The sequence below is a fragment of the Schistocerca piceifrons genome, chromosome 5 (genome assembly GCF_021461385.2).
Source record: "Schistocerca piceifrons isolate TAMUIC-IGC-003096 chromosome 5, iqSchPice1.1, whole genome shotgun sequence".
NCBI classification, from domain to species: Eukaryota; Metazoa; Arthropoda; class Insecta; order Orthoptera; family Acrididae; genus Schistocerca; species Schistocerca piceifrons.
The window spans coordinates 36,169,770-36,190,953 of record NC_060142.1 but is presented as its reverse complement, the minus strand read 5'-3'; the positions used below and the strand labels follow the sequence as shown (position 1 = coordinate 36,190,953).

The 21,184-nt window shown below is 41.1% G+C and overlaps 1 protein-coding gene across 1 annotated transcript in view; it reads left to right on the top strand.

The window, feature by feature from the left end:
• The first annotated feature begins 341 nt into the window (after nucleotides 1-341).
• The window catches only part of LOC124797852 (RB1-inducible coiled-coil protein 1), a 338,295-nt gene continuing 317,452 nt past the window's right edge, over nucleotides 342-21,184 (top strand). The window contains exon 1 of the mRNA XM_047260916.1: nucleotides 342-514. The gene's annotated coding sequence lies outside the window, so the exon portion shown is untranslated. The remainder of the gene's footprint in view (nucleotides 515-21,184) is intronic.

The window sequence follows — 21,184 nt, the reverse complement described above, 5'->3', positions numbered from 1 at the left end:
TTTTTGCACAGTACTGCCGTCTCCCACGCACGCCCGCTGTTGCTGCGTCCGGGCGATCACGCGCCGCGCGAAGAGCAACAGACACGTGGATGCGGTGACGACGCAAAAATGAGCCTGCAGTCGTTATCTGATGGGCGCGTGTAACTGGGTCAAATCGCCAAGACTGCTGGGCTTTGTGCCAGGAGACTAGCAGTTCAACAATCGCACCAAGGTCGCGACAGCGATAAGGGAATAGAAAAGTTCGCGCATGCGCTCTGTGCGCGCAGCGCACACTCTTCGCCGCTCCTTTGTCACACATTCCCGCGCGCGCACCAGTTGTCAAATATGACCAGAGGCGATAAGATCGCGCTGGCTGTTGAACAACCGTTCCGTGTTGGTGCAGTGTCTTCCGTCCGCGAAGAGGTCGCCGTTCTTCACCCAGCAGTGTGCGAAGCTCGTGTGAATGTTGGTGTGCGAGTGAAGCGTGATACGAGTCATTTGCTGGAGAATCGCGACTTGTTGTCAGATGAAGAAGGTAAGGAGGACGCTCAACAGTTAATGCAGCGCCACGGAAGACAGTAAAAAAAAATGGAGCATCTGTAACCACTGCTAAACGTAATGTGTTCGACAAATATAATTGCTTCTATGACAACAATCCTAATTTCTCTTACTTTGTCGGATACAATGCCTTTGCATAACCTCTAGAACGAAAGCACCCTCGGTAGTATCTGGTTTCTTGCTCTGTGGGTAGTTGGTCAAACATTATTACACGGAAAAAATCACATTCTTCGCTACTTCCTTAAGAATTATTTTTTTATACGTTTTAGGGTTCGAGCGTTTAACTCAGTGTCTAGCGTAACTGATAAAGATGCTGTACTTAATAGTTACAAAGACAAGCGACAAAGAATTGTCATCAACGAAGATAATTGTTATTAATAAATAGGCAAAATAATAGGTTCCGAATGATAGGACACAATTTGAGTCAGTTACACGCGCTCATCAGATAGATCAATGCAAGCAGTCGCATCCACAAGATAACTAGGAGTAGGCGTATGGAGCGATTACATATGAAACAACCACATAAACCTAACCGCAGCGAAGACAGATGCTAGGCTGAAATTCATTGGAAAAATGCTCAGGAAATGTAGTTTACTCACAGAGTAAGTGGATTGTTCGCTACTTGAAATTGCTTGTCAGTCTGGAATCCGCACTTGATGGGATTGGTAAAGGAAATCGAGAAGATCCAGCGAAGAGCAGCGTGTTTCATTACAGGCGCGTAGGCATTACAGAAATGTATGATGGTGTGGTTCACTGTTAAAGTTTCAAGAACGCACGTCCCTAAAACAGCCAACCAAGACGTTGCTTCCACGTACGTGTATCTCGCGAGAAGATAATGGAAATAAAATGAGAGAGATTTGAGTTCACATGCAGGCTAACCTACAATCTTTCTTCCCACGAACAATTCGCGATGGTAACCGGAAAAGGGGAAGTGACAGTGGTAACCCAAAGTACCCTCCCTCACACACTGTGAGTTGGGTTGTGGAGTATAGATGCAGATGTAGAAGGTTGCAGGGTAATACTACATAGAAAAAATAGGTAGATCAGTGCGCACTGGACTTGCAGAAACTGGAAACTCCACTGAACAGCCTCCACTTTCTGGAAACCAGACGTAGTTTCGTAGTAGATGTAGAAATACTGCACTCTGGACAAAGTGGACAGAAAGTGTCCCTGATTAAAATACTGGGAATCAACAGGCACCGCAGAAACCAGCCTGGTCAGCTGCTGAATGAGCGACACGACTTCAGTCACTTCTTCATACTGCTAAACCTAACTCATTACCCAATCCAGATTTGTTAAATCGGTTTGACAGTTACTTGTTACAGTTCCACAGTTTTGGATGTATTATTTTGTATGTTTAGTAGTAGCAATTAATTTCTGTGATGATTTTATTATGATTCTTTGACGATTTACTGTTTGTGTCATTATGCAGATCAACGTCATTGTCAGTTATCCTCTATAGTGGGTAATAACCGGAAACCTAGGTTGCAGTAATAAATATTCAGCGAAGCAAGTCCCAAAGAAGTTTTTTCTTTTTTTCTTCACAGTATAAACGCGATCATTGCCGGAAATATATCTGTGTATACACGAATTAAGGAAAATGTAATGAAGCATCAGTTGTTGAGATTTAAATTCTTCTCAGGTACTTTCATGGGCTGAATTGATGGTTCAGTATAGCCCTGCGCAACGAACCAGTCAGTCCACGAGAACACCCTGGAAGATGTTTGTTACATGTTTGCCACCATAATTTCCAATTACAATTACTAAGACATCTGCGTGTCCTCTCTTCGGCAGAATTGGAATTGGGTTCCATTCTCTGTAATATGTTACATATGTGGATACTGTTTGTCATTCACATGATCCAGAACGAAGTTCGACAAAGTTTACACAGCACTAAACGACAAACCGTGACTAGTGGTGTGAAAATTAAAAGTTATGCAAAAGTTATTCTGTGTCGAAATTTTGAACCAATTTAGTCATACCTAGCTATTTAACAGTAAATTATTTTGTGACACATAATAAACGAAAAGTCTGGTAGCAGTACCAATCTTCGAACGTATGTTATCAATAATTAGGTTATCTAGGAGTACGCGTAAATCACATATCTATACTCAATTTGCGTCAAAATCCTTTACAATTTAATATAAAAATTATGTATCTTATTTAGATTCGTAAGTTGATATTTTTACTTCTATTGAAGTTAGATGCTGATAGTACTTCTTGCTCCACGCAATTTTCTGAAACATTCACAAAAATTCCAAGCCTCTGGCTTAAATAGTTCTTTCGTGCATTAAGGAAGTTAAAAAAAATATCTGTTTGTTAGAAGCTGAGGGCATCATATGAAATCTCGTCCTGCGTTTCGTGCTTCATTTGTCAGCTTTACCACATATTGCAACGTAATTTACTACTGTTATACTGAGTATCCACTTATTCTTTCACCATTAAAATAGAAACGGCGTCTGATGAAGCTGAAACAAGCAGACAATATTTTCGACAGTGATTGGAGCTTTCACTCACAGTTTGTGTTTACCTATTGGTATGCCTGGATCAGAATAACAAAGTGGCTGGCAGCTATTTGTTGACAGGACAGCTGCCGTAGCAGCCACCAGTCACAGTCCAATCGTCCTGTGAATGTTGCAGTTCTTCTTATTTCCGTGCTTATTAAGAAAACTGGAGAGGAAGTCCGCCTCATGCAAGACACCTTCGTAAATGTTTCACCCAACAGTTTTTCTGCCATCTTCATTGGGCTTGCTGTTTTCCTCCTGCAAAACTGTTAAATGTTAACCTTAAAAAAAACTTCTGGTGCAAAATGTTTACAGTTGTAAAATGAACAGTTATTGTCAAATGCTTTTGCATTGGTTTGCATACAGTACATAGTTGACATGAATCGCTCAGTTGAGGAAAACACTACTTCAGATCCGCGCGCCACGCACCAAACAAACATGCCACGAAAGAAATGGACACTATACAGTCACAACAACAGGTAATGGCGGCAAAAATTCTGTGTTTCACAAGCAATCGTATAAAACGGATGTGTACGACAAAAAACGAAAGGAATGAGCGTGTTATCGGCATAAAAATAAAAACACATCATAAAAAACTGTAACTAACAAGCCAAACAACATAATATATAGTGATTCTCGGTCGGGAACGCATAATAAACAGAAAAAGTAAAGCAACGTTTTGCTGTTCACAAATGACAATCTGTAGACGGCGACGTTGACCTAAAGCTGCTAGCATAAATATCCAATACCTCCATGTGAGATATGTAAACAAATACATACATCCATTCATTTTATTTCCAAATGTACTATGAAAGTAGAAACTCTGGACATATCGTAAATAAACAACATAGAATGCCTCATCTGTGTGGTTTGCTACGTACCGAATTCACAGATCTGCTGCTAACGTAGTTCCGCACACACTGAATTCACAAGATCCGGTAGTAACGTATTTTAACTCGGTTGATGCAGGACTGTAATAGCCCATCATTTTTCTGTACACTGTCACAAATAGTTTCAGACTGACTGTCGTCTAAATTAAACTTTATGCACGGAGAAACAGCTCTGTACTGTATGCAAACCAATGTAAAAACATTTGACAATAATCGTTCATTTTACAAATGTAAATACTTTGTACCAAAAGTTTCTTTAAAGGTTAACATGTAAAAATTTTGCAGAAGGAAAATACACAAACTCACTGAAGATACTACAAAAAAGTACTGAAATGTGTGCCGTGCGGAGTGACTGCACGGTTATATGCACCCTGGGCACTGATTACGCGGCTCCTCCCGCCGGAGGTTATTAGAGTCCTCCCTCCGGCATGTGTGTGTGTGTGTGTGTTCTCAGTATAAGTTTTATGTAGTGTGTAAGTCCAGGGACCGATAACCTCAGCAGTTTGGTCCCTTAGGAATTCACACACGTGCTGAAACGTGTCTGGCTGGAAACAAAACTACAAAAGTGTCTTGCATAAGGCAGAATTCCTCTCCAGTCAGAGAACAAACCTCATCACACCGTCTGTTCTGTTCACTGTTGTCATATTGCCCCGCTCCTCCACGTACCATTTACCACATAGTATTGCCGGTGATTCTCCCAGCCAGTACCCCAATTATTGAGAGCCGTTTTCGTTGTTTCTCTGTGCAGAAGTTTAATTTAGACGACAGACAGTCTGAAACTATTTGTAACAGTGTACAGAAAAATGATGGGCTATTACGATCGTGCATGAACCGGGATAAAATACCTTAGAAGCGGATCTTGTGAATTCAGTATGTACGAAATTAAGTTGGCATCGGATCTCGTTAATTCGGTACGTAGCAAACCACACAGCTGTAGCTGTTTAGGTGGATTCAAGTACATCAGCGACGCGACAATACCGTGTACGGCACACGATTCCGTCGACGTGCTTGAAAGTGATAATCGCGCAAACTCAGTTACTCTTGGCGCAGTGGATGATGGAAGCGACCGAAATGAATTTCCTATTTGCAGTCCCTCCCAACAGCCACAGCGCCAGATATCAACTCAGCTAGTGATTAAACAGTCGGAATTTTAAGAGCACTGTTGACACTCGCCCACTGTTGACACTCGCCCGACGCGTGACCTAGACAGCGGGAGCTATGCCCTCGCCGGCACCCTGCCTTTGCGATCGCCACATTTAATGCAGCCGATATATTTTTCACACTTCACACTGAGTTGTCGCCCAATATTTTATCATCATAAATATGAATGACGAGAAACGTTTTGAATTAGTGCGCAGCTATCCTGTATTGTATTTCTCCAATCCAAAACAGGCCTACCTATTTTCCTCATTTTATCGAAATACGAAAGTTCGAAGGAAACCGTCATCAGTCTAGCTCAGGGAATGAATATACACATAATAACATCTTCAGATTTATGTCAAAGTCGTGATTATTTGTTTAAGTGAACTTTTTTCTGCAAGCCCTGCTTTTTATTTCTTGAATTGTCTTACTTGAGCAAGGTGTATGAGACAGGCGAATACCCTCAGACTTCAAGAAGAATATAATAATTCCAATCCCAAAGAAAGCAGGTGTTGACAGATGTGAAAATTACCGAACTATCTGTTTAATAAGTCACAGCTGCAAAATACTAACGCGAATTCTTTACAGAGGAATGCAAAAACTGGTAGAAGCCGACCTCGGGGAACATCAGTTTGGATTCCGTAGAAATGTTGGAACACGTGAGGCAATACTGACCGTACAACTTTTCTTAGAAGATAGATTAAGGAAAGACAAACCTACGTTTCTAGCATTTGTAGACTCAGAGAAAGCTTTTGACAATGTTGACTGGAACACTCTCTTTTTTAAATTCTAAAGGTGGCAGGGGCAAAATACAAAGAGCGAAAGGCTGTTCACAATTTGTACAGAAACCAGATGGCAGTTACAAGAGTCGAGGGACACGAAAGGGAAGCAGTGTTGTAGCCTCTCCCCGATGCTATTCAATCTGTATATTGAGCAAGCACTAAAGGAAACAAAAGAAAAGTTAGGAGTAGATATTAAAATCCATGGAGAAGAAATAAAAACTTTGAGGTTTGCCGATGACATTGTAATTCTGTCAGACACAGCAAAGGACTTGGAAGAGCAGTTGAACGGAATGGACAGCGTCTTGAAAGGAGGATATAAGATGAACATCAACAAAAGCAAAACGAGGATAATGGAATGTACTCGAATTATGTCTGGTGATGCTGAGGGAATTAGATTAGGAAATGAGACACTTAAAGTAGTAAAGGAGTTTTGCTATTTAGGGAGTAAAATAACTGATGATGGTCGAAGAAGAGAGGATATAAAATGTAGATTGGCAATGGCAAGGAAAGCGTTTCTGAAGTAGAGAAATTTGTTAACATCGAGTATAGATTTAAGTGTCAGGAAGTCGTTTCTGAAAGTATTTGTATGGAATGTAGCCGTGTATGGAAGTGAAACGTGGACGATAAATAGTTTAGACAAGAAGAGAATAGAACCTTTTGAAATGTGGTGCTACAGGATAATGCTGAAGATTAGATGGGTAGATCACATAACTAATGAGGAGGTATTGAATAGAATTGGGGAGAAGAGGAATTTGTGGCACAACTTGACAAGAAGAAGAGACCGGTTGGTAGGACATGTTCTGAGGCATCAGGGGATCACAAATTTAGCATTGGAAGGCAGCGTGGAGGGTAAAAATCGTAGAGGGAGACCAAGAGATGAATACACTAAGCAGATTTAGAAGGAAGTAGGTTGCAGTAAGTACAGCGAGATCAAGCAGCCTGCACAGGATAGAGTAGCATGGAGAGCTGAATCAAACCAGTCTCAGGACTGAAGACAGAAACAACAACATGTGACATACATATGATCTTGGTTAGCGGTGGTGGATGAATCTTAGTTACAGATATTTAAGTACAGATAAACTGCAAAGGTTACTAGTATTCATGTATGTGTTAATTATTTTATACTAACCGACATAGCGGCATTGTGCGGGCTATTCATTTTGCCAATTTTCTATTCGAAACGAAAACAAAAAGTGACCTGTGTTTGTAGTGTAACATCCCGAACAGTTTCTGTATGCAGGGCGCGGCTGCTCCGCAATTTTGTAAACGTCTTTGAGGCAAAGCCTCTTCATAGCTCTATAGACGATTTTTGTTTCCGCCTACAGCCGTTTTGCACTTGGCAGTTGAAAGCTGACAAAAGCACTACCACCTGTCAGGGATTTCCTTAACTTGACTCGACTGTAGGTGTGCCTTAGTAGTAAAGAGTAAACGTACCAAAACTTCATGCATGATGCGGCATTTTTCACGCATCTCAACCTTTATGTCATCTCTTTTGAACTATATATCGTATGATGATATATTTCTGGTGCTCCAAACGCACATTCTCAGAAATTTCTTTCTCTAATTACGGCCTATGTTCCATAGTAGTAGAATTCTCTCTGTCAAGGATGCACTTTTTGCCAGTGCGTATCTGCTTTTTATGCCCTGTTTGCTTCATTCATCTGGGTTATTTTGCTGACTAGGTGGCAGATTTCGCTAACTTCGTCTGCTTCGTGACCATCAGTCCTGAGGTTAAGTTTCTTGCTGTTCTCAATCTGCTACTTCTCATTACTTTCGTCGCTCTTCGATTTATTCTCAATGCATTGCACTCATTACACTGTTCATTCCATTCAGCGGATCATGTAATTCTTCACTTTCACTCAAGATAGCAATGTCATCAGCGAATTGTATTATTGATATCAATTCACCTTGAATTTTAATTCCACTCCTGAACCTTGCTTTTATTTCCGTCATTCCTTCTCCGGTGTATAGATTGCACAGTAGAGACGAAAGACTTCATCCCTGTTTTACACCCTTTTTAATTCGAGCACTTCGTTCGTAGTCTTCCACTCTTATTGTTTCGTCTTGGCTCTTGTACATGTTGCATATTACCCGTCTCCCCCAATAGCTTACCCCTACTTTCTTCGGAATTTAGAACAGCTTCTTGAATCATTTTACATTGTCGAACGCATTTTCCGGGTTTTGTCCAAGATTTGTCGAAATACTATGAATGTGTCTTGATTTTTCTTTAGTCTTGCTTCAATTATCAGCCGCAACGCCAGAGCTGCCTCTCTCACCTCTCTACCTTTCGTGAAGCCATACTGACCTTCATCAACACATTTTCGATTTTCTTTTCCATTCTTCTGTATACTAATTAACTAACCTCAAACAAGCGGCGAGCCCTTGTCTTGGTGTGATGGTATTTCTTCAGCGTACATTCCGCGTTTTCAGGTGAACTCCCAACTTATTCCTCTTTCGTTTCTCCCTACTTTGGCCTCCGTTATTTCAATTAATTTTTAATGTTCTGTGTCTTTCTATTAGCCCAATATTGTTTCATTCTTTTTTATCTTACTTTCCTTTCTTCTTCAGAGATGTGGATTGTTCGTTTGGTTTTCATTTTGACGTGGGACCTTCCTTTCGTGTCTATGTTTATCTTTTTTGCAGTTTTATCCTTAAGCACATTTTCTGTGATTTGTAGTTCTCTAAAATCCTCCGTATCCTTAAATTTGGTTGGTTTCTTTGTTGCGGGAGTAGTCAATTTTTTTATTGGTCTATTTGGATTCATTCTGAGGATGTGTCTATAAAAATCAATTCTTCTTTTCTTCGTTGTGTCAGAGTTTTTTGGTAGTTTGGTAAAGGGTTGAATTTTTTATGTGAATTAGTTTGTTGTTGTGGAATCTGGGGCCAAGGATTTTTCTTAATATCCTTTCTTTGATCTCCAACCTTTCAACTTGTCCATCGTAGGTGATGGTCAATGTTTCGTCTGCATACAGGGCTTCCGGCTTGATTACTGTATTGTAATTTCTTATTTTTGCATTCCATGACAGGGACTCTCTGTTAATGTTTTTCTTTTTTAGTTGGAACGTTAGTTCAACTTTACTACTTTCAGACTCCATTGTCTTTTCCTCGAGGGCTTTTCAGCTGATCCATTCTCCAGGGTATTTGAATTTTTTGACGACTTCAGTGATTTGTTGTTGCACTTAAAGATGTTTTCGTGGATTTTTCATGCTTCTCATTATCTTGGTCTTTTCAAAGAAGATTTTGAGACCTATTTTTTCAGCTTGTCTTTGTATTTCGAGGTTCTGTTCTGGCTTCTTCCCAGGTCTCGGCTGGTAGGGCCATATGAGCAAAGGCTAGACAGTTGACTTTGATGCCGTTGTTTTTTGTTCCTATGGATCTTTGCGTTCCACTGACTACTTTTTCCAGGGCGCAGTTAAATAGCAGTAGAGTCCATTTCCTTTTGTACGCCAATTTTTATCTAATAAGGTCGGAGACTTTTCCCATTAATTTGACTTTGGAGTATGTTTCGTAAGGATTTCTCTGATTAAGTTAGTGGTTTTCTTGTCTAGGTTGAATTCTTTTAGTATAGAGATGAGGGATTCCCGGTCTGTGAGTTGTATGCTTCCCAAAAGTCAGTGAAAGGGCTTATATATGATTTTGCTCTTGATTTTTGGTATGCCATGAGGTTGTTGAGGTGTAGGATTTGTTCTGAGCAGCATCCTAAGACCTGCTTGGTATTCTCCATGTTGATGGTCTACCATGGGTTCTGCCCTGTTCAGTAAGACTTTAGAGAATATCTTGTATGTTATGTCCAAGAGTGAGTTCCCTCTGCAGTTGGTGGGGTCTGTTTTGGACTCTTTCTTATGGAGTGGGTAGATGAGAGAAGTCTTCCATTCAGCTGGGATTCTTTGATTTGTCCAGATTTCTACAAAGATGTTTCGAAACGAGTCTATGGCATTTTTGTTGACACTTCTTCAAAGTTCAGTTGTGATTTGGTTTTCTCCCGAGACCTTACTGTTTTTGAGATTTGAAATGACTTCCTGCAGTTACTCGGTGGAGAGTGGGTTAGGGTTGGTTGTTGTTGAGGTTTTAAAATCCAGTTTTCACTATGGGTTCTTCACAGTTGAGACTGTTTCTGAAATATTCTGCCAGTAGGGTCGGTGGACTATATTTGATTATTTTTTGTTTAAAAGTCTTGTAAAAGTTCTTTGTGTTTTTTACGAAGACTTCATTGGTCTGAAAGAGGAGTTGGTCATCTTCGCCTTTTTTTTCTTCTGATATTTTTGCTCAATAATTTTCTTATGCTTGAGAAGTTTTGTCTGTTATGTTCATTTTTCTGTGATTGTCACTGTCGCATTGCTTTTCTTCTTAGTTCAAAGTCTGTTACATTCTTCTGTCCACCAATCATGTTTTTTGGCTTTGGTTATGGGAGCTAGTCGTTGAGCTTTACTTACTAGGATTTGTTTTATTTGATCTCCGTTTCGGTTTCGCATGTATTCAGCTGCGAAGGGAAACTCCATGGAGTTTGATCTTTCCTGGGTCATATTTTCTTCTTTTGGGCTTGTTGGTCCCGTTTTTCCTTTTTGGGATGATTCTGAGTTTTATTTTAGAAAGTTAATGATCAAAATCTAGGTTGGCTCCTGCGTGCTTCGACATTTTGTATTTCATTATGGAACTTTAGTCTGATTGCCACGTGATCAAATTGGAATTCATCTAGGTGTGGGTTTGGTGAGACTCGCGTTTCTGAGGTAGCTTTTTAAAGGTTGTGGATTTAAGGAGCTTGTTGAGTGTTTGGGCCTGCCGTTGTGGCCGAGCGGTCTGGAACCGCGCGACCGCTACGGCCGCAGGTTCGAATCCTGCCTCGGGCGTGGATATGTGTGATCTCCTTAGGTTAGTTAAGTTTAAGTAGTTCTCAGTCTAGGGGACTGATAACCTCAGATGTTAAGTCCATAGTGCTTAGAGCCATTTGTTGTGTGTTTGGCATAATTCTATCAGTCTGATGTCATTTTGGTTAGTCCTGTAATGTGCTGGGTAGTTTCCAACATTTTTTTTTTGTTTCTTCTCCTTTCCTATCTGGACATTGAAGTTCCCAAGAAGTAGGACATAGTGTTTTCTCTGGGATTTTTTCACATTATCGGGTTTGTCCCAAAATCGTTCCACGTTTTCTTTGTCCTTTCTATTGTCTTCATTTGTGGGAACATGTGCATTTACGATGGTGTACACTTCGTTAGCAGATGTGCAGGGTCTTTCGGACTGTAATTCTAAATTGGTAATGGAGTCTAAAATATTTTTGACTATTATAAACGTGTCTTTTTCATGACGTTTTGCCTACCTTTCTTTTGTATATTCTGAAGCCTCCAGAATCAAACTTGTTTTCATTCAAGATTCTAGTTTCTCGGTGTCTTGAGACTCCGATTGTCTCCTTGCTCAATTTCGTGCGCTGGATTTTGTACCTGGAGTAATTTGCTTGACATCACACTCTTCCATAATTGACAACATTATGTATGGAGTGACTCCTGTTAGAGACACTGGTTTACTACCACGGTTATTAGCCCTAGAGGTTTATCTCAGCCGCCGCTAGCCTGGGGAACAGACCCTGACCAAAGGCCCTTTGAAATTTGTTTTCTGTGTTGATCCGCAGGTGGTATTTTATTTCACATCTAGCCCTGCATATCTGCAGAACCTACCCCTATCGGCGACCAGGGGACGCTTTCCTCTTCTTCATCCAAAACCACAGCAGTCAGCAAGAGGTCGTCGTTGAGAACTTCATCATCGCGGCCGCTCAAGTGCACTGCCACAAGCAGAAAAAAAGACTGATGACTGGGAACAGGCATCACTATGGCATCACTATCGCTGCAATCACGGACCGGTCACGACACTGTCACATCACTGACGGGTCTGCAACTACCTTCACAACAACACTGCACGGCTTGATACACTGAATCGACAACATCGCCACTTTCCATGCTCAACCGTGCATCATAGTCCAGGTATAGATAGTGTCACAAAAGTTTGTTATCAGTTTCCTGTACATAGGATCTAATGCTTTTAATATTGTGTATACTAAGAAATGGTGGGACCAATTTGTATCCCTGTCTATGGATTTTATTGCTTATTACATTATGTATTGCAGTTAATGATGTTTTAAGTGTACTTGGTCAGCAGGAAATTCTTGAGTCTAGACCACAACCACAAAACAAGCGATGAGTCATCTCCTAGAGTAGCTTCATGGAAGAAGGTAGCCCAGACTGCTTTCCAGTTACTCTCTATATTACCATGAATTTGGACGATTCAAAACCTCACAATGTTTGGAAAGCTTAGCAATGCCTAACAATATATCGCCTAAAGATACCACACCACACAGAAGCTTCTACGCAAAGTAACGCAAAGAATTAGCGAGTATGCGCGGTAAAACATAGAGTTTTCTAACAGGTGAACTCCTAAATCAATTTCATTCCATTTTCGAGCTCTCAAAGACGATGGCAATGAACTCTAACAGCTGAAAAATGAGCTTAGCCATACACAAGCAGGTTTTCGATTCGCTTTTAAAGGAACTCCCTGGTGTACACAATATTTCTATTTTCATTTTGCTCAGAACGCTGAGCATTATTATACGACAAAAAATTGTATTTTTAAGTAAGTTGATAAGCGAATAACAAGGACTTCAGATCTCACCTCATAGCCACTAATTGCATGTTTCTCTAAACATCGAGTACATGCTAAAGACACAACGTTGATTGAGGCATTGCTGACGTTTTCTCAACTTTATTGCATCAAAGCATCGGATTTATTTGTATAAAATGTTGACTGCAGTGCTGTGAGTCAGTTGACCAATATGTTCCAATACAGAAATAATAGAAAAAAATTGAGAAACGTCAAAATGAAATATTTTGTCGACGCCGAATCGCAGACATATCGGATTCTGCTTGGGAGAGCGTCGAAGAACGCATGTTTTGAGATACATTTGATGACGATAGGCTGACAAATACGACATTCTGAGACTTCAGTTGTTCAAAACCACAGCGTTACTTCTGTTGTTATCAGTGTAGAGTTGGACCTCTCCACACACTGCAGATAAGAATAAGCTGGTGGTTTGTGCGAATGTGTGTCACAGATGCTGATATGTAGTTTATGTACAGACTGCTTTGTTCGACCGAATTTTCTTTCTTCGTGTAACAAAACTTTCTATTTTCCTATCGTGGTAAAAATTTTTCCTTTCTTTTCTCTAACAGCATTAATTTTTTCCTTATATAATCCGAAATTCTATCCAACTTAATAGAAGTAAGAATGCTATATGCCAAAAACAGTACAAGATTGCGGAAAAGTTGTGGCGAATAAAAGAACCGCGAGTATAGCGCGCGGAACTGGGTGTAGGAAGGGAAAGACTTGCACATGTACAGAACAAGTCCTTTTGTAATATATTTTTAGACTGGGAACATTATCGATTACTTAAAAATGTGCACTGCAGACAAATTTTCCAGTAAATGTTAAGGGAATCTTGAGCTACTAGTCACGCTGCTCATGTACTCCAATTATGTTTCGTAATTTAAAATGCTCTTTAGCAAATCAGTGTTCATTATCAGGCGCTGCCCACAGATACAAAACGACTATATTAATGATACAGTTTTAAATAAACTAAAATTGGTTCGCATGCGACAGCATGCGCTACCTAATATGTTCCAAAATGTCGCCCATAAAAACGGAGATTTTCCGGGGCTCATATCTCGGGTTGTATAGGTGATAGTCAGACAGGGTCCAATGTTTTGTATAGACAATGCACTGAGGTCTATTTGCATACCCAGAGGAATGATCGTCTTGCTGTAACTATCCTACAATACAGGGTCAAAGTCTGTATATTACACACTTCTTCCAGCTTAGGCATTTGCAGGAAATCGGTTGTTTCTTCTTGCATTAGTTGTGGCCTACAGTGCGCCTTTAGGGGCTTGTTGAGGCACTATTTAGTTCGTGGGCCGTTTCTCAGAAAACCAGAAAAACATGAGGTTTGGGTACCAAAACTAAGCACCGGAATTGAAGACGGTTAAACACAGCAAATGACTGAAATTTTTACGATAATATATTCCTAAAATCACGATCTCGAACAAATTTGAAAATTTTCTTAATATCTTTATCCTTTTCCTAGTTCGAGAGGTTCAAAGTTACCCTACTTGTGCACGTAAAATCCAGTGCGAGTAGAAAACGTCGGTTATAAAGTGGCATAGCACGGAGAAATACACTGTGCTGTGTCTCCGTTATCATCAGAAAGATTCTGGAAACCCCATGTTGTTGTAGTACTGAAGCACATGCAACATTTTTGTGCACATAAAATTCGGTCTGAGGTGGAAAATTGTGTAGTTTTGAGCCATTTCAAAACTATTAAAATTTTACTAACCCATAAAGTCCTTATCATATGAGAGACATGTCCTGCTGTAGCAGCGAAAAGAAGGGAACCAGCGGAAGAATGTTCTAGAGAACAAAAAAAGCTAATATGCTCCTGTTTAAAATACTCCGACTGAAAAGTAGGGTACTAGCTGCCTCAGTCCTCAGCTCCTTTAAAAATGTTCCCATATTTGTGCTGTCTTATGTCGAGAGAAGAGGAAAGAGTGGCAGTGGGAAAGAGATGGAAATGTAATGAATATTAGAAGATGGTAGATAGTGGTTGTGGTATAGAAAGAGCGATGGAGACACAGAGAGAGAGAGAGAGAGAGAGAGAGAGAGAGAGAGAGAGAGAGAGAGAGAGAGAGAGTCTTTCAGATGATGCTGTTACCTACAATGAAGTACTCTCTGAAAAGAAAAGCAGCACAATTATTTAGTTAGATTTTGGTAAGATCTGAATATGGTATAGATATTAGCACTTTGCTTTATATGTTCAGAAGTTTACAATTATGGACGAGAAAACGTAGTATCAGATACTTTCCGTCATTGGTAAAGCAGATGGCACACTCCGGTTCATTGGTAGGTTACAAGACAATATAATCAGTCTTCTAACGGAATTATTTACAAAACACTCGTGGGGGCCCATCCTACAATATTATTGAAGTATGTGGGACATACAGGGGATGCTGAACGTGTGCCCCGCTGGAGAGGTCGTGCAAATGGTGAGAAACTAGAACTGGAAGACCACTGAAGACAGACAAGTTTCGTGAACCAGCTGTCAGTACGAAATTTAGGAATATACTACAACACCCTACGTATCACTCCCGCAGAGTTAGCGAAGCCAAGATTAGATTAGTTACACCACATACAGAAGCGTTTAAGTAATAAGTCCTCGCGCGATACATACATGAATGGGAAGAAGTCCTAATAAGTATAGTACAGTGGGAATTGGACAGCCAAACCATTTCGTCAATCATGATTAATTTTAGTTTGTTTGAAACTGTATCACTAATGTAAGCGTGTTGTGCCTATGAGCGGCGTTTCGTCAGTCATGACGAACTAGCGAAAAATTGCTCCTAGCGAAGTCCAAAAAGGCGAATACGCTCCTGTTAAAAGACTGATTGAAAAGTGGGGTATCAGCTGCCTCATTCTACCTTCCTCAGCACCTTTAAAAATTTTCGCAAAAAAACTGGCATGCAAACATATTCGCGTTCTTTTGAACATACAGCTCATCTCTCACTCCTCAAACTCCCTCAAGTGTAACTCGCTCACCCCCTCTAGCCAATTGCTGCATGTGGCTCATGCCTATCACCTGCTACTTGCGCATTCTTACTCACTCATTCATTCAGTCCACATAATTATATATATACTGTCTCCTGTCTCAACCCCTCATTTGTTCTACCATACTAATACTGTCTCTCTCTTTCTCGCTCTTACTGCTACTGTTTCATTCATTCCTTCCCACTGCTGCTGTCTCTTCTCTGTCTCACTATCTCCCTCTTTCTCACTGCCATTGTCAAGGACACTGTCTCATTATCACTGGCTCTGACCCACTTCCACTTTTTCCTTCTGTTTATTCGGATTCCTCTGGCACTCTCCTTCACTCTCTTCCTAGTACTATTCTGTCACTGTCGACAGATCCACTGCCACTTAGCCCCCCCCCCCCTTGCCCCCCCCCTTCTCCTCCCCCCCCCCCCCTCTCTCTCTCTCTCTCTCTCTCTCTCTCTCTCTCTCTCTCTCTCTCTCTCTCTCTCCCCACCCCCCACCCCACTCCCCCCTCCCCCTCGCTCTTTCTATACCACAACCACTATCTACCATCTTCTAATATTCATTACACTTCGCTAGGAGCAATTTTTCGCTAGTTCGTCATGACACGAAACGCCGCTCATAGGCACAACACGCTTACATTAGTGATACAGTTTCAAACAAACTAAAATTAATCATGATTGACGAAATGGTTTGGCTGTCCAATTCCCACTGTACTATACTTATTAGGACTTCTCCCCATTCATGTATGTAACGCGCGAGGACTTATTACTTAAACGCTTCTGTACGTGGTGTAACTAATCTAATCTTGGCTTCGCTAACTCTGCGGGAGTGATACGTAGGGTGTTGTAGTATATTCCTAAATTTCGTACTGACAGCTGGTTCACGAAACTTGTCTGTCTTCAGTGGTCTTCCAGTTCTAGTTTCTCACCATTTGCACGACCTCTCCAGTGGGGCACACGTTCAGCATCCCCTGTATGTCCCGCATACTTCAATAATATTGTAGGATGGGCCCCACGAGTGTTTTGTAAATAATTCCGTTAGAAGACTGATTATATTGTCTTGTAACCTACCAATGAACCGGAGTGTGCCATCTGCTTTACCAATGACGGAAAGTATCTGATACTACGTTTTCTCGTCCATAATTGTAAACTTCTGAACATATAAAGCAAAGTGCTAATATCTATACCATATTCAGATCTTACCAAAATCTAACTAAATAATTGTGCTGCTTTTCTTTTCAGAGAGTACTTCATTGTAGGTAACAGCATCATCTGAAAGACATTAAGGTTGCTACTGAAATTGTCTGCTCGGTCGTTACTGTAACAACATGAACAACAACGGTCTCAACACACTTCCCTGCTCATGCCTTTCCAAATCTGTCGATGACTCTCCATCCAGGATAACATATTGCTTCCTCCCTGCGAAGAAATCTTTAGTCCACTCACAAATTTCGCTTGATACCCCAAAGAATTGCAAGTCTGTGTGGCAGAAGTCAAGAAATACTGTATTCACCTGATATCGCTTACAGTATGTCATGTGAGAAAATCTTGGGTTTCATGTGACTCTTGTTTCGAAATCGATGCTGGTTGGCATAGAGGATGTCATTCTGCTCTCTGTAAGATCTCTGTCCCTCTGTAAGATCTGGCTTTCACGCCGAGACAGTGCGTTGAGATTTTCTAAATATAACTTCCTCAACATATACCGTCAATTGCGGCGTCATTCATCTTAAATGAATGATCAACATGGTTCTCCACGCACTGCACGACAGTTATTTTGAACCTTTGTGTACTGGAAACACGTTGAAATAGTTCATGCAAATCATATGCGTAGCTGTTGAGTCAATTCGAAGAACGATCCAGTCAGAGAAAAGTAAACAGTTGCAAGTAAAATGTTCTAATATTGAAAATCATGACCTCTAAAACATTATACTTTTTAAATAGTTAGTTGCCATAGGAGATAAAAGTTAATTGTGCGCACTGAACTTGAAACAAAGTACTAAAGTGATCGAGGAAATTGAATAGATGAATATTAAGAGGGGCGAACCTGGACTAGGACCACTTCCTCTCAAAAATAAAGTGCAGATTCCTACCTAGGAATACAAGAAAGTCCCAAACTCCCAAACATACTAAGTTTGACTTGGAAAAACCGAACACCTGCAATATGCTTACAGAGAGAACACAAACACTAGATCATGAATGCAATAACTGGGACCAGCTAGGGGACAAATTAGTAAAAGCCGCAACAGAAGTCGCCCAACTAAAGAAATAGAAGAAACATTAGTGGTGGACACTTGCGACCAAGCGATCGCAAAGAGACAAGCAGCTTGGCTAAGACTGAGCTCACAGAAGTCCGAAACAAATAAGGAGAAGTTCATAGAACAGCGCCGGCGAACTGCCAAAACCATGAGGCAGGTTAAACGTCAGTAAACCCAGGACCAGTTGACACAATTTTATGAAGATTTCGAGGAGAATAACACTAGAAACTTTTACCAAACTTTCAAGCAAAATCTGAGAAGCTATGACCCACCCAGCTTACACATCAGAGGATCAGATGGAAACACAGCCCATAATGACAAAGACAACTGCTGCATATTGGCCAAATATTTTGAGAATCTCCTGAACTGTGAGTCCCGTAAAACCTCATTTATCTGTCAAGACAATTCCAGACAGTCAAACTCTTATGCTCCAACAGAAGAAGTAGTGAAAAATGTCAGTCAGTCCCTGAGGAATAACAAAGCACCAGGAGAAGACTCTATAGTTGCAGAACTGTGGAAGCGGGCTAGAGACAATCAGCAAGTTGACAGAGATCCTACGGAAGATTTGGGATACTGAGAAGTTACCAGATGACTGGAAATCTGCTCTGAACCAGCCCTAAAACAAGAAAGATGATTTGACTGTCATCAACATTTATAGAGGGATCTCATTGATACCAATCACCTATAAGATATTATCTAAGGCATTATTGAACAGAGCCGAATCTCAATTGGCCCCAAAACTTGGAGATTATCAGATTGGTTTTAGAAAAGGACGTTATTGTGTTAAACAGATCATTAACGTGAAGTCAGTATTAAGTCAAATTAAACTAGCGAATAAACAGCACGTAGTTATTTTCGTTCACTTCAAGAAAGAATACGATTCAATCGACATACTCCTAAGAGAATTTTGCAGGAAATGGGCCTGGACCAGAAAACCCACAGCCTTATCCAAAAGACCCTGAGTAACAATAGATCAGCAGTGAAGTTCAGGGGAACACTTTCAGAAACCTTGAGATAAAGACAGCAGTTAGACAGGGAGATGGACTTACACCTCTTCAGGTTTAAGGCGCTGTAATCATGGACTGTGCGGCTGGTCCCAGCGGAGGTTCGAGTCCTCCCTCGGGCATAGGTGTGTGTGTGTGTATGTCCCTATGATAATTCAGTTAAGTAGTGTGTAAGCTTAGGGACTGATGACCTTAGCAGTCAAGTCCCATAAGATTTAACACACATTTTTTCTTCTCTTCAACTGTGCACTGGACGAGGTGATCCGAGAGTGGCGAAATGAAATGGAAGTACAAAATATACCGAGCGGTATTTACCTGGGACACAATCGGAAGGGACTAGTAGTAAACTGTTTAGCTTTCGTATATGGTCTGGCACTTACAGCAAGCTCAGCGAAAGCAACAGTAAAGCAGCTCAATATGCTCAAACTCCAGGCTGCCAAGGTAGGACTTCAATTATCACTAGAAAAGACAAAATACCTCGCCAGCATGAGTGATACTCCCAGTGAACTACAGGTGGAACAAGGTCAAATTGAGAAAGTTGTCAGATACAAGTATCTAGGAGAATGGTTGAAACCTAATCTATCAGAAGGAACAGCACTAACAACTCAGATTAGTAAGTTACAATTAGCATATCGATTAACCAAGAACGTCTATAATAATAAATGCCTATCCCGCAATTCCAAACTAAAACACTACCAAACAGTTATCCGCCCTATTAAATCAGTAAGTGGCTCGAAACAGCATATCCAGACACTACGGGATGATGATGGCATTGAAACAGAGGATGACACGCGTAAAGCTGAAATATTAAACACCTTTTTCCAAAGCTGTTTCACAGAGGAAGACCGCACTGCAGTTCCTTCTCTAAATCCTCGCACAAACGAAAAAATGGCTGACATCGAAATAAGTGTCCAAGGAATAGAAAAGCAACTGGAATCACTCAATAGAGGAAAGTCCACTGGAGCTGACGGGATACCAATTCGATTCTACACAGAGTACGCGAAAGAACTTGCCCCCCTTCTAACAGCCGTGTACCGCAAGTCTCTAGAGGAACGGAGGGTTCCAAATGATTGGAAAAGAGCACAGATAGTCCCAGTCTTCAAGAAGGGTCGTCGAGCAGATGCGCAAAACTATAGACCTATATCTCTGACGTCGATCTGTTGTAGAATTTTAGAACATGTTTTTTGCTCGAGTATCATGTCGTTTTTGGAAACCCAGAATCTACTATGTAGGAATCAACATCGATTCCGGAAACAGCGATCGTGTGAGACCCAACTCGCTTTATTTGTTCATGAGACCCAGAAAATATTAGATACAGGCTCCCAGGTAGATGTTATTTTTCTTGACTTCCGGAAGGCGTTCGATACAGTTCCGCACTGTCGCCTGATAAACAAAGTAAGAGCCTACGGAATATCAGACCAGCTGTGTGGCAGGATTGAAGAGTTTTTAGCCAACAGAACACAGCATGTTGTTATCAATGGAGAGACGTCTACAGACGTTAAAGTAACCTCTGGCGTGCCACAGGGGAGTGTTATGGGACCATTGCTTTTCACAATATATATAAATGACCTAGTAGATAGTGTCGGAAGTTCCATGCGGCTTTTCGCGGATGATGCTGTAGTATACAGAGAAGTTGCAGCATTAGAAAATCGTAGCGAAATGCAGGAAGATCTGCAGCGGATAGGCACTTGGTGCAGGGAGTGGCAACTGACCCTTAACATAGACAAATGTAATGTATTGCGAATACATAGAAAGAAGGATCCTTTATTGTATGATTACATGATAGCGGAACAAACAGTGGTAGCAGTTACTTCTGTAAAATATCTGGGAGTATGCGTGCGGAACGATTTGAAGTGGAATAATCATATAAAATTAATTGTTGGTAAGGCGGGTACCAGGTTGAGATTCATTGGGAGAGTCCCTAGAAAATGTAGTCCATCAACAAAGGAGGTGGCTTACAAAACACTTGTTCGACCTATACTTGAGTATTGCTCATCAGTGTGGGATCCGTACCAGATCGGTCTGACGGAGGAGATAGAGAAGATCCAAAGAAGAGCGGCGCGTTTCGTCACAGGGTTATTTGGTAACCGTGATAGCGTTACGGAGATGTTTAATAAACTCAAGTGGCAGGCTCTGCAAGAGAGGCGCTCTGCATCGCGGTGTAGCTTGCTCGCCAGGTTTCGAGAGGGTGCGTTTCTGGATGAGGTATCGAATATATTGCTTCCCCCTACTTATACCTCCCGAGGAGATCACGAATGGAAAATTAGAGAGATTAGAGCGCGCACGGAGGCTTTCAGACAGTCGTTCTTCCCGCGAACCATACGCGACTGGAACAGGAAAGGGAGGTAATGACAGTGGCACGTAAAGTGCCCTCCGCCACACACCGTTGGGTGGCTTGCGGAGTATAAGTGTAGATGTAGATGTAGATTGCTTGAATCTGAACAGAAAAGGC